We start from the raw sequence: 13,410 nt of genomic DNA, 5'->3' as shown, positions 1-13,410 counted from the left end.
CAAGCCCAGGGCCAGGACTGCTTGATACATCAACCCTTGCTGCTCCTGCACATTCTCACATCTACCTCCTCAATTGGAGGCTCCAAGTAAAACTAACATTACTATAAACCAAATGGAAACGGTTTACTGCGCATGTCTAAAAATAGAATTGCAATCATCTATGCTTCCGTTGCTTTAAAACTAAATTTATCAAGAGATTATTCTTCCATGAGGCTTAGCACATGAGAAGTCTTACGTTTTAAAGTTCAATCATTTCACAGTTATTTATGAGCAGAAAATCTTGTGGATTAATTTTATAAAGAAGCACAATCAGCTTGGGGATCAGGCCTTCTTGCAGTGTAAATGGTCAGAATAAGTCCATCAAGAGAGTTTTTGGCTTTTCTGGTTTTTTAATATTGTTTGGTATGTTCACAGATAATGTGTAGCTGAGCACCAATTAGACAAAGTATAAGGGTTACAATTCTGTTTCAGAAAAATCTTCCAAGTTACAGCTAAGACTTATATAACCAAATAAGGGGAGAGAATAGACATATATTTCTCTGTTGTTTTTTAATTAGTTTAGTTTCTACATTATACAGTTCTTTGAGAGCAATTGATTTTATAGTTTCCTCTGTAGTTTCTAATAAATCATCATCCCTCTTTGAGAGGATGTTTAATACAAAAACAGGAGTCAGGAAAACATTTTAAAATAGGAAAATGTGCTTATAAAACCACAACACTGGCATGGCTATGCAGAAGTGCAGGTTCTGTACGAAACCACCCTTTTGAGAGGAAGGGGGAGCAGTGTTGCCTGCTGTATGTAACAGCTGACTGCAAATTTCCTATTGAAGTTCTATTTCTATAGAAAAAAGTCTTTCCAATAAGAGTGGCATTTTAGTAAAGAGCATCTACTTTGAGATACAAATTTCTTTGTATAACAAAGAAGCCTCCAAAATGAAAAGGGAGCAGATTTCTCATAGAAAATCACATTTTTCCGTGAGGAAATAAAAAACACTTTCTCTCCAAGAATGATGGAAACAGGCCAGAAATCAGCCTAATCACATCCCATTGCTGGTTCACCCACTGACTTGACATTGCTCTGATTGTGTTTGCAAAGTATATATATAAAAAAAAAAAATACAGGAACATAACTTAGTCGTTTTGATCCTAATACAAAAATGTATTTTAAAATTACTTGGTTTTGACCTTACAAGAGACTTTTCTTTAAATCACAAAGCAGCAAATGGGACAATATCTATTCAAACCCAGGAAAACATGCCTTTCTTTTAAAAGTCACCTTTAGGCTACCATCCAAGCATAAAACTTTTAAGTGAGGACAAGGATCTTTTGGAGGTTTGAATAAGGAACAATAGGAGTATTACAAAAATAAATAAAAGATGAGCAAGCTGCCACTTAAGCTATGGATTTCCCACTGCAACAGCTTCAAAACTTTCTTGAAACACAACAAATTTAAAGAAAAAAAAAAAAAAAAAGGAAGCAGACGATAAGGCTCTAACTGATCACATGAAAACATCAAGCACTTTGATTCAGATTAATAAATAATGATGGCGTGTTATCCAGGAAACAGTGCAATGCCAAGTCTTTTTGATCTCAGACCAACTGTTGGGTAAAAGTATTCTGAAACGCTCTCTTGGGCAAACAAGCCAGTTGCATCTCATCGCCAGGACTTTGATTATTTAAATGGGGCTTTTATTAAAAGAAGGAATTTCATCCTAGAAGAAATTTTATATCGTATGACCATCCTAAAGGCAAACCCCAGCCCTGCTTGGATCATTCAGGGTGACGGGGTCATAGGAGTGGGGAAGCTTGGAGCACCCTCTGTTATTTCCCTCGTACCTCCTAAACTTAGATGGAAGGAACAGGAAAGGAAGAAAAGAGGGAGCCCAACCCTTTGCATGCATGGGCTGTCCCAGGAAAGCCGGGAAAATCATTTTCTCTGCAGCTCCCATGGCCCATACCAAGAGCTGAGAACCATTGGGAGCATCCCTTTTGCCTCGGCTGGTGACAGCAAGAAGCGTTACCCTCATTTTATGGCTGGGAGCACATGTCTGCTTAGGTGCCCAGAGATGCTGAACTGTGCCACCGTGCCACAGCACAGACAGCAAGGCTGGTGGTGGAGGTACATAACACAGCACCCCGAAGCCTTCTCCTAAGGTCCTCATGGATGAGACAGCATGTGCTTTGCCCAGTTAGAAGCTCTGCCCTGGCTCTAGGTGCTGTGTAATGTCCTGCATTGCAAGACGTGGCTCTAAGCCTCAGTCCAGCCCCTAAATGACATCCCAAGGCTGACAGCTGAGTTCACTGCAGTCCACTTTCAGTAGGCAGAAAGTGCTGCCTGCCACAAGGTCAGCCTGCCACAACCTTCCTCCCCTCCAAGGCAGAGTCCATTATCTTGCAGGTACCACTTCTATTTCACACCAAACTCTGGAGAGAGAGGTCCTCTCTATCCTTTTCAAAATTCCTTTAAAAATCTAAATTCTCAAAGTTCCTTTAAAAATCTAAATTTAAAAACATGCCTTGTCCAGGAAGGTGTTTTCCCTTTTTTTCCCGCATAGTCATTCCTCCACAAAACATTCCACCGGACACATGGCTCTTTCCCTACCAAAGAGGGCTTCAGCAGCCTGAGAGCTCAGTTGAAAAAAAAAAAAAACACCCAAGCACTAATGCAGGAAGCGTAAAGAGATCTGATAAATGCTCCAAAGCTTCAGCTTCCTATAAACATATGAACTATAGTAACTGCCAAGAATTATGACTGCATGACATTACATCCAGCTCCTTGCTCTTACTAAAAAGTAAGTATGGGTATCCGATGTGCAGATGGGCAGAACCACACAATCTGCTCTGTTCCACAATCTGTGCTTTAATGGATGCTCATAGGTTGTCACGGAGCAAAAGTTTTCATCTCAAGGAAATACCTGGACTGTGCAAACAGCTGCTTTTATGTTTCATTGATAGTAAATGGACAGAAGTGAGTGATTCCAGACTTTTGGTTAGTTTTTTGCATGCTCTGAAACAAGATGTCCTCCAATCTGTTTCCTCCTACAAAATATAATACACTCTGTGAGTTTTAAATGAAGGAAGGTAATTTGCACATTTTGTTTAAGTGAAAGTTAGTATTTTTGGAAAATGCTCGATTGGTGAGCCTCCCTTTGCCTGCAGACAGTGAGTAGTGACAAGGTGAGAACCTTGGAAAAGTGACAAGATCTCTGACATACTCCACACTGGTCTGAGAGATCAGTCCTAGCAAGATGAGGATTGTTGTACATTCCCAAACCTTGATCTTACAAAGTATTAATTTACTGTATTGGCTACAGGGATATTGAGATCTTCGTGTGATCACACTAGTCTCAGCCTCACGCTCAGAGGTAATAACACAGAGATGATGTTTGGGACACTGTGAACATTAAAATTATTTTGGTCCATCACAAACTTCTGGCATTATTATCCTGAGATGTAAGAAAAACATTCAGTGCCTTTTTGCATTAGTCCTAATCTATTTATCCTCAAATTCTCGAAACTATACCTGATCCAAGGTAGGATAAATGACCAAAGAGGTCTGCAGAAGGAGATGTAAGCAAGGAAATTTGGGATCCTCCAAAAACAACACCATCCTCACTGTACTGTGGGGTCCACAACACAGAACCACTGCCAGCCTCAAATTTGCATTCCTCAAATTTCACTTCTGGAAATGCACTCCAGTTGTGTTCACTCTTGCTCTGGGTAGCAGCAGTACGATTCATTGTTGAGACTGCTCATATTTTCCCCTTGCTTTTATAGATGTTGTTCCTTGGTGTACTTCTTAACAGAAATAGGGCAGCATAATTTATTGGAAGTGATGGTATTTTGATCTGTGACCATCAATAAGTCTATGGCCTTCAGACCAAACACTATTATCAAGACATCCATTGAACTGGAAACAGCATTAGAGAAGAGACAGCTAACTCAGCGTTAATCAAGACTTTCTTGTTCCTTCAGTATCTGAATATTGCCATCAGGCTTTCTGATAATACCAAACCTCTGGTAATTCCGGGCGGTCACACACTGATTTATTAAGGTGGTCACATAGACAGGTGACTTGTGATACTGCACTGCAAGGATAATGTACCAGATTGACAGTTAACATAATCATTTCTAGGGCCATGCACAGGGGCTTATGTTCACATCAGATTTTTCATGTCAAGACTCAAGAAACTGAAAATCTGTAAAACCATCTAGGCACAAATTTGTCTCACCCTACCAGTAACAGAAATTAGACAAGGTACAGGATACAATTAGAGACCAGATCAGTCTCCTGACTAAGCCCTAACTAAGTCCAGTGAAAATCACCGGTATAACCAGCATATTTGCTTCTCTGCCTCGCTGGCACAAGATGCACAGCTCCAGTCCCAGCTAAAACTTGCACCTAACTTGCATCTATAGGCTTTTTAGTCTGGAGCCCAGACTGTAGTTGTGTTGGTCAGCTCTAAAAGTAGCATCTCCACCTCTGTTCTGCACACAGAAATTGCAAGTCTGCCTCTTTCCACCTTTCTTAATATTTATGCATCCGGTCTGTCAGCATCCATCATTGGGGGGAGCCTTAGCACAGAGGGATGAAATAATGGCAATTGCAAACGAGACGCAAGACAAACGGGAATGGGGAGGGTGGGAGGGAGCTGCTATTGGGAGTCTTCCAGAGCTAGGCTATACCTCTTGCAGCACATAAAATAAAAATAAAAATAAAAAATGATAATAAAAAATAAAATTAAAAAAGCACCACCACAAATTAGCAAGAAAAGAAACCAAAGAGCCTGGGTTGGTTTCAGCAGGTGGCTGGGCGGGGAAAGCATTTGGTAGAAACAGATACAGAGAATATAAACTGCTTAGAGATCAAGGCCTGGGTAGAGGCATAAAAAAAGCATCCTGCAGCCTTTAGACCCAAGTTGTGACCCACTCCTGGGCAGCACAGTGTGCACCCACGTACCCCATAAACCTACCCCAACTAACGCAGGGGCAGAAGCCATCTACTCTCAACCTGTTCCAGAGAGCAAATTGCTAAAAGGCAGCAGCTCCGCAGATCCCAGGAGGAAAGGAGAGGGCAGACTTCAGCAGGAAAACTGCTTTCTGACAGCGAGCCATTTTTCGAGATTTCCTCTGGCTGCTGCAGGGGTTTCCTCCCAGCTGCACACCTGATGCCATCAGGGTAAATGCTGCTCAGTCCTTTCCGTGCGGCAGGCTGGCAGCGCGCAGATAATGACCCTTCTGAGCACAGTGCTTCATTACACACACCAGATTAATGACCTCCTCCCAGACTTCTCCAAGAAGGGAACTTGGCTGACTTTTTGCTGCATAGCCAGGGGCTTTAGATTAACACACACAACAAAGCAAATTACTAATCCTGAGGACTAGGCATGGTACCAAGTGTTCCCTCATAATGTTAAATATCCAGCTGAGAAGGAAGGGCAGGGAGGGATTTTCAAGTGCGTACAAACTTTTTTGAGCTTTTGAACTGAAGCCCAGCCCCAGAAATTCTTGTTGCTATTTTTTATTCTTTGACAGCAGCACCCAGAGGCAACAAATGCAATTACTTTGCTGCTTACCATTGGACAAACACAGCGTGAACTGAAAGAAGGGCAGAATGGTCTGAAGTTATTTGCCTCTTCTACCAGCAGGAAGAGGGGATCCCAGCTCTCCCAGGCTTTGCCCAGATGCCCATTCTCTGCCTCCCCATGCAAGAAGTGCAAGTAGGCGGCTTACAGCATGAGCTGCGTCAAGACACACTCAGAAGGTCTGAAAGCCCAAGCAAGCACCAGACAGAATCTTTTCATTGTCAGGTATGAGTTTCATCTGATGTCCATCACCTCTGACAACAATGTTGTCTACCAGCTCATCCAAAAGAGTTCAAAGCACTGATTTTGAGCCATAAAACCTCTTTTTCCTGATGATGTTCAGGAGCTACCAGAATCCCAGCACTACAGCTTCTGAAAGCCAAGGCAGTCTATCCAGACCGATTTCAGGAGTTCATTCCCAACCCTGCTCTGGAAATCTGCCTCGTGGATTTCAGCAATGTCTCACTCATGTCATGATGGCTGAGCCAACAGGGATGTCAGGGAAGCAGGAAGGGAGGGAGGAGTGCTGGCACCCAGCTGGCTCACTGGCTATGTATGTGGGCGGCAGGTTCATGACCAGCTATTCCTTTTATTTCTGGATTTGTGTGTCTGCTTGAAAATTTACCGGCTCTGTGATATAAACAGGAATGCAGAAACTGGGCTGGAAACACCAAGAAAAGGCAGAAACCCAAACCTTATCCATGTACCATTCCTTTACTTTTAAAAATTCACCTCCCAGAATATGCCTTTACATAGCCTGAAATAAAATTCCAAGTCTTAATACCTTCACAGACTTTAACTATTTTTCTTCTTGCAGCTGTGGCTGTCTTTCCTTCCAGCATCCTTCTCTCTGATGAAAGGCTCCATTAAACCCAGCCCCTTTCCCTCACTCCTCCTGGATGGTGGGCTCATGACTAGCAGCGCTTGCTCTGAAATGTACTTGGGGATCAAAGCTCCATCGACCTTGCTGTACAGGCAAAGTGGCAGCTGCTTATCTAGAGACCAAACACAATACCTCATGGACTTCCCCACCTCCCAGTCTGCAAACCTTGATTTATGAACTGTCAACTTCTAGACAGCAAAATGATGCTGACTATGAAAGATGATAGTCAAGTGTATATTTTAGGCTGAGCTGGGCACAGCCTCACATCCCTCCTCAATTAAAACATGTCCATGTTCACACCTAAACCAAGAAGAAGTCCTCATCAGTTGCTCTGGGATACAGAATGACCATCCTGGTGGCGTGTCTTACAGTCCTTCAATGAATAGGGACAGGGACACGAGGCTTGTCTCCTGGCCACTAAATTCTGTTTGGGCACAGGGGTGTCCAGATGCGGTTAACCTGAAGCCACTCCTTATGCATGCACAACAGATTTTGGCTCCCAAGACAGAGGATTGATACCATATCAGTGGGATAACCACATGCCGTGTTCTAGGTGCAATGTAAACAGAGCAAAGGAGAGCAGCACTTCAATATGTGCTGCATCACTCGTTTGTAAATACTCAGAGCTTGCAGAATTAACTACAGTGGATGCTGAAAAAAAACAGGATGTACAGAGGACATCACAGGAGTCCTTGCACTAGATTTTTTTTTTCCCTTTTTAGCCTAGTTTTCCGAGGAAACAGGCTTATCTGATCATGCTGTCTGTCTTTTAATCCCCTCTAATAACTTTTGAATCCGTTGGCCAATTTCAACCATACTTGAGACGGAAGTAGATGTTTTAGATCCACTAAATGCCCACTCATCCTATTGAAATGAAGAGCTATATAAAATAAATCAACCTTAGTACCCCCATGGCAGCATAGCTCCCACCCCTACCCTGTTCTGAGAGATGGCAGCCAGTATATCAGTCAGTTTAGGGATGTAAATAAATCCTCAATAGGACATACAGCCCTAAGCCATTGCACATATTGCCACTTAGTCCCACAAGTGATCAGGAAGAGCCTATGGGCTTGGGAGGGCAAGTTAAAGTCACAAGAGCTAGGAAACAAAGCTGAATTAGTTTTGTTAGTCACAAAGCAACATGAGTTTTATTTACATTATTTTAGGGTAATAACCTTAGAAAAGCAGAATATCTTTTGCTGTTCAGAGATTCATATTTTGGCTCCTCTCTTATTCTCTTCACATTTCAATGGCAAAGTCTAAAACTTAGTTCCCAAAGCAAGAGGAAACCAAGTCTGATGTGAATTGATCCCTTAAAGCAGCACCATACAGAATACTGAGGCCACGAAAATCATTTAGCCCTCCCTGGTGGTATTCAGTCCTCATTTGAGTTCAGCAGTAGCAACTTCACATAAAGCCTCTGACTAGGGCAGCAGAGAGGCAGAGTGAGTCTCCCACAGGAGCCTGATTGCTGGGCTGAAATCCTACGCTCCCCGAGAGCAGCATATGGTACACGAGAGCTGAAAGAGCAGGCTCTGAATTTACACACACTTTTAGCTTTATTTTCCTGGCTGCATGCACCACATTGTATATCTGCACATAGAAACAGGATGTTGGGACCTTCTCAAGAGTTCTGGTGTGTGCATGCACTATGTGCTGAAAGCACATTTTAAGCCGTGAGCAGGAATATGCTCCCAAACTTGTGTGTCCTTGCTACAAATGAGCATTGGACTAACAGGACATTTTCCTACATGGCAAGTTCAACAGGTTTCAAAGCTTCCACACCAAAAAACAAACAAACAAACAAAAAATCAACTTAGTTCAGCTGCTAAATATCACGAGAAATGGCTGATGCGCACTGGCAGACTGCCTGGCTACCAGCTGTGATCCGCCTTCTATCCCTGCTAAAATCTGAGGTCTGCCAGCGAGTGGACACAGTGCCACAAAAACTGCAGAAGACAAAACTCTGTCAAACCCCTACCATGGCCGATGAGACACATGAAACTTTGTTGGCAACAATTTAGGCTGCTGGGTTCCCTTCGCTGGGGCTACTACCAAAAACAGGGTCCTGAAAGCCAACAGGAGAACTCAACCCCAGCTTCTGCCTGGAGGGCAAGAAGTTCAAAGGACTCCAGACTGGCCTGTGGCCAGACAGAGAGGAGTGTTTAACTGGGTGCCTGTAAGAGGCATTTCAGATATTCCCATAAAAATGCCATTTCCATGTAAGTCCTACACAGGCAGGCTTGCTCTGCTCCTCTCCCAGTCAAGGAATGCAGCGATTATGCCCACAACAGGAGGTCGTCTTCCTGCTCAGCAGCCACAATGCTTCCCCATCAGCAGAACTCTGCTCCTGGGGGCAGCTCTCACCTCAAAACCAGCGCCAGACAGACAAAGAAGTGTTTCTGGCTTTGAAAACCTAGAAATAGAAGATGCAATGTAGGTGGCCAAACTGGAGCTTGTGGAATTGCTTTTTGAGGGTTGATCAGTGCAGGTCTGAAAGATCAGTGTCCATAGTCTGTCTAGGTACCCTGCGCTCTGTCCCTCTGTTGTGCTCATGTGAGCAATTCCAAGGCAGCCTGTAGACACTCTTGTGATATATTAGTCCGCAATTATTAACAAGCCTGTGGTTTTCAAGCCCACATCTGCTCTGTCTCTGGGATTCATGTTCTTATCTTGAAGGCAGCTGCAAGGCTGCCATCAGAAGGCAAGGCAGTACCATCTCTTTCCACAGGTTATCCTGTCCAGCTGCTCCTTCTCCATGACCCTCGCCTCTGCATTCCTTTATCTTGTGAACAGCTCTGTTGAGGTAAAGATGCTGAGAGAAGTCTGGGCTGCAAAGACATTTACACCTTGCTTATATAGTTCCACCATGAAAGCCAAGGACAACATCGCAAGAGTTTTCTACAAGGTGCAGCTCACTTGTTTCTCTGGTCATCCAGCCCCTGGAACGGACTGGAACCTTGATGAAAGCCAGGTGATTTTACCTCAAATAAGATTGAGCTGTGATGTCCAGCGGGGAACTACCTTCAAATACTTATAACAAGAATAATGTGGGCTTTCTTCTTCCTCACCTCTCTGCAATGTATCCTCTGGGTCATTTGCAACCTCTTCATTTGTTTGTTTTTCTGGCTGCATTATGTAAGGCTGCCTATGCTAAGCTACAAACCATCCCTCTACTCGTTCACAGCTGAATACAGGATTCTCCTTAGTGGAATCTCTCAGCTGCCATTTGGGATCTGAAGTCAGCTGCTGCTGTGCCCTGCCAGGTCCTAGAATAAAGATTGGTCCTATCATAACCAAAGTGCAGTGAGCCTCAGCTGTAGGGTGATAGGTGTCTTTTGAGTACTCCTAGAAAAACAGTAGATAATGCTGTCACTTGGGGCTTGACTTAACACTTGGGCTTGATCAACACACAGTTCAGAGGAGGTGGGAAACAAAGTGTGTCCTTGATGCCATTTCACGTCTTCACCAGTTCTCCTCCTTGCTAAACAGTAGTATATCTGTGCCAGCGGTAACTGGTGCCTAGCTTATGTGCCAACATGAGCTGCAGCTCCCTATGTTCACTGGTTTATTGCTAATGCAACAAATAGCCTTGGGTGTGCAGTATTTGTTGTGACAAGCTGGAAGAAGTCCATGCATCAGATGATGAAGTTGTTCTTGCTACAAGCAGGTACAATTGTCTTTTCCACTGAACTAGCAGTGCACTTTCTCCTTCTTCTGCTCTTAATTTTTTCGCCTTTTGATTACTTTAAAAAATATTTACAGGCATTTTGCTCTGATGGCTAAGCTCTACAATATATTTTCAGCGGTTTCATCGAGTCTGCATTTTTAGAGGCTATGTGAGGCTAGGGTCAGGGTTAGAGCCACTCATGCTGAAATACTTTGAATGCTCTGTTATTCCTAACAGCACAACTTCAATATGCATGACAAAGTCCATGCAGAGCAAAAGCTAGGCAGGTCCCCAGCAGAGGTTCATTTTGAGGACTGGAGGGCAGCATAGACCTGGGCTGAACAACTCAACCTCCCTGAAGACAACAGCTTTTTTGTGTTTGATCACCAAAGCACCACATCATCTTACATAGCAAACCACATGGTGAGAGTGCAGCTTCTCTAGGTGGATATGTCATCCATGCAGAGACAGAGGCACCTCAAAGCAATGTCTCAGCTCACACAAGAGCAAAATTCCCCTTCTCTCTATCCCTGATTAACTGTGTAAGGCATGCATATGCTCCTCTCCTTTTAGCTAAAAGCCTTAATCCAGTGCTGTTTCTTTAGGTGGGAAGTGCTCCTGCTTGGAAGGAAGCAAAAGCAAGGTTTTGGAGGGGGAAAAAATGGCAGTGAGGACAGAAACTCTTGAGAGCTGTGGGCAGAAAGACCGTTCATCAGGCCCCTGGGACTTGAGTAGAGTAGAGTAGAGTAGCGTAGAGTAGCGTAGAGTAGAGTAGAGTAGAGTAGAGTAGAGTAGAGTAGAGTAGAGTAGAGTAGTTCAGTTGGAAGGGACCTAAAAAATCACTGAGTCCAACTACCTGACCACTTCAGGGAGAACCAAAAATTAGCTTAAAGCTAAACATGTGCACCCACGCTCCCAGTGCTCATAGCAAAATCCCATTGTCATATAAAGCTTTTATGTCCATAACACAAAAATTTGCCACTTTCAGTATGAAATTGCTACTTCTGGTAACAAGGAAGACCTCTTTAGACTTGCAAAACACCGACAAGGCTCCTATGGACTATTCAGGCATAAAAGTGACCATTTGCCAAAAGAAGTTTATTTATTTTTTAAATCTGTGTTTAGGAATCTCAAGACAGCAATTGGCCTCACAAACAAGATGGTACTGCTTGGATCAGCATTTTAAGCATGGAAAAAAATGTAGAAAAATGCTGTTTATTATCAAGAAACCACGAAAAGCTCAATAAACAGAAAACATTCACTTTAGCTATTTGAGGCTGCAAAATGGGATAGAAAGTCAAAACTAGTAACACCAAAACATAGTAAATGCTTAAAGGACTACAGATAATGCTGAGATCCATTATTTTGGCCATGGGAACACTGGTAAGGCAAAGCTGGTCCTGGTGATGGGTCAGGATGAACAAGGCCTCTTTGCCTAACCAGGACTCACTGAATTTTCCTCCACCCTCCTCTGCCTCATCCCTCCTCTCCCCCATGGGTTTTCAACCTGTCTGAGGGAGAAGAGGGCATGGAGCAGAGCAGCCGTGGCTGTGCAACTCCTGGGCTCAGTGGTGCGGGGGAAGGTGAGTCTAAGAAACCATCCCTTGTCCATTTCTAATCTGGGCTCTGTCGAGTTTTCTATTAGCAGCAGAGGGGGATGACTCATTGCACACCAGCGCTTGGACTGAAGCGCTCAGCACACGCACACTGAGTCCACAACAGAGCAAAAAGAAACCTACGGCCTCGTGCAGTGATGGGGAGCACGGAGACATCCCTTACTCCCACCCTGTAGTCCTCCAGTACCCTGCAGGATCCAGAGCACAGCATCTGCAAAGGTAAGTTGTGCTGCCAGCCTAATTCCCCAAGCCTCCCAGTTGCAGTGCAAAAAAAAACCAACACATCTTTCCCAGTGCATGGGAGGAGTGTTACATTGGGCATACCTGGGTCATGCTGTGCAAAGCTCCGTTAGAGATCCCTGGATCAGTTCCAAATGAATAAAAGCATCCACAGCACATAACAATAATAGGTCAGGTCCTAGAAGCAATAAAACCACATTAGCAGCCTGTAAAACTATGCTAAGTAGGCTCTCTGGTTGTGTCCTGAAAAAAACTGCCTCCTCTGGTAGCTCTTTACTGCGACCACTTACACAGGTACCTGCATTTTTTAGGTGCAGAGCAAAAGCTCTTGGGGCAGGGAGTGGCCCTAGAGTGGGATGGTGAGGGGTGATGTGGGATCTTGCAGCAAAGCTTACTCCCATGTGGGGTTTGACCCCCTGTAAGGTGCCTAGCACTGGGTGCTTTGGGGTGCCAGATGATTTGATGCCTCTTTTGGATTAGGGGCACTCCTTTGGCCAAGAGTATGGGAACCCGACTGCTGAACTGAAGAAGCAGACACTTGAATCCAACAGTAAGATTTTGCCAAAAACATTCAGAGATTCTCAAGACTAAAAATACTCTGCTCCCCCAGTGAAGTAAAGCTTTCTGACCAAGATAAATTAATCATTATCATTAATATTTATAATTATTCTCAGAGTACATAAGAAAGGTGGGTGGTCCCTGCTCCAAGGTCCCTACAAGGAGCCCTAAATGCTTTACACGGGAGTCATGTTTCGTCCAAGGACCACCTGTAGCTGATGTTAGGATGATTGGGGAACCCAGCAGAGATTGGCACTTTGTTAGACATTTTTCCAGATAATAACTGATTAAAGTTTGCATTCCAAGTACAGTTATGCTCTAGGCTTATGAAAATCTTCTCATTTGAAAGTCATTTTCCTCTGCTGCATCTGGGACAATCAGCGGCATGAAACAGAAAATAATAATAAATATGCATCAGCCCAGAGTTCATGTTCAGTCAGAGCCAGGAGGCCTTGGGCCTCTTGCTAAGGGACCCCAGTATCAGGAGGCTTGAAAGACTGAATTCTGGTACTTTCTGTAAATGAAAAAATCACTGGCTTGTAGAGATTCATTCATAATTTGTGAAGCTGCCTTTCCTCCTTACAATACTTACCACTCAGCTCATTCACCCAGTGTTTGTAGCTCACCTCCCAGCCTGGGCTTTCCCACAGAGCAGAGGGCTTCTCCCCAAATCCTGGGTGTTTCAGCCCAGAAAGAGAGTGCTGAGACCAGTGAGCATCCCAAGGATGCTGTTTTGGTGCAGTCTCCAGTTTAGGATGCAGAGATGTGACTTACTGTTTGGCTGCAAAAAGGAAGTGGCTGTGGGATGTCTACTGTTTCTGGCCCTGGTTTCATTTTCTTAAGTCCCAATTACACGTT

General features: G+C 43.9%; 1 protein-coding gene across 6 annotated transcripts in view; it reads right to left on the bottom strand.

The window, feature by feature from the left end:
• LOC116486531 (sodium channel protein type 5 subunit alpha-like) overlaps nt 1–13,410 on the bottom strand; it is a 208,478-nt gene that overhangs the window by 180,954 nt on the left and 14,114 nt on the right. Inside the window, exon 2 of one of the 6 annotated variants that reach the window (XM_032182836.1) lies at nt 12,079–12,172. The exons of the other annotated variants lie outside the window; for them this stretch is intronic. The gene's annotated coding sequence lies outside the window, so the exon portion shown is untranslated. The remainder of the gene's footprint in view (nt 1–12,078; nt 12,173–13,410) is intronic. 6 annotated transcript variants of the gene reach the window in all.

This window comes from Aythya fuligula, chromosome 2 (assembly GCF_009819795.1).
Source record: "Aythya fuligula isolate bAytFul2 chromosome 2, bAytFul2.pri, whole genome shotgun sequence".
In the NCBI taxonomy this organism is placed as follows: domain Eukaryota; kingdom Metazoa; phylum Chordata; class Aves; order Anseriformes; family Anatidae; genus Aythya; species Aythya fuligula.
The sequence above is the reverse complement of the archived record's forward strand: the minus strand, read 5'-3'. Positions and strand labels throughout refer to the sequence as shown.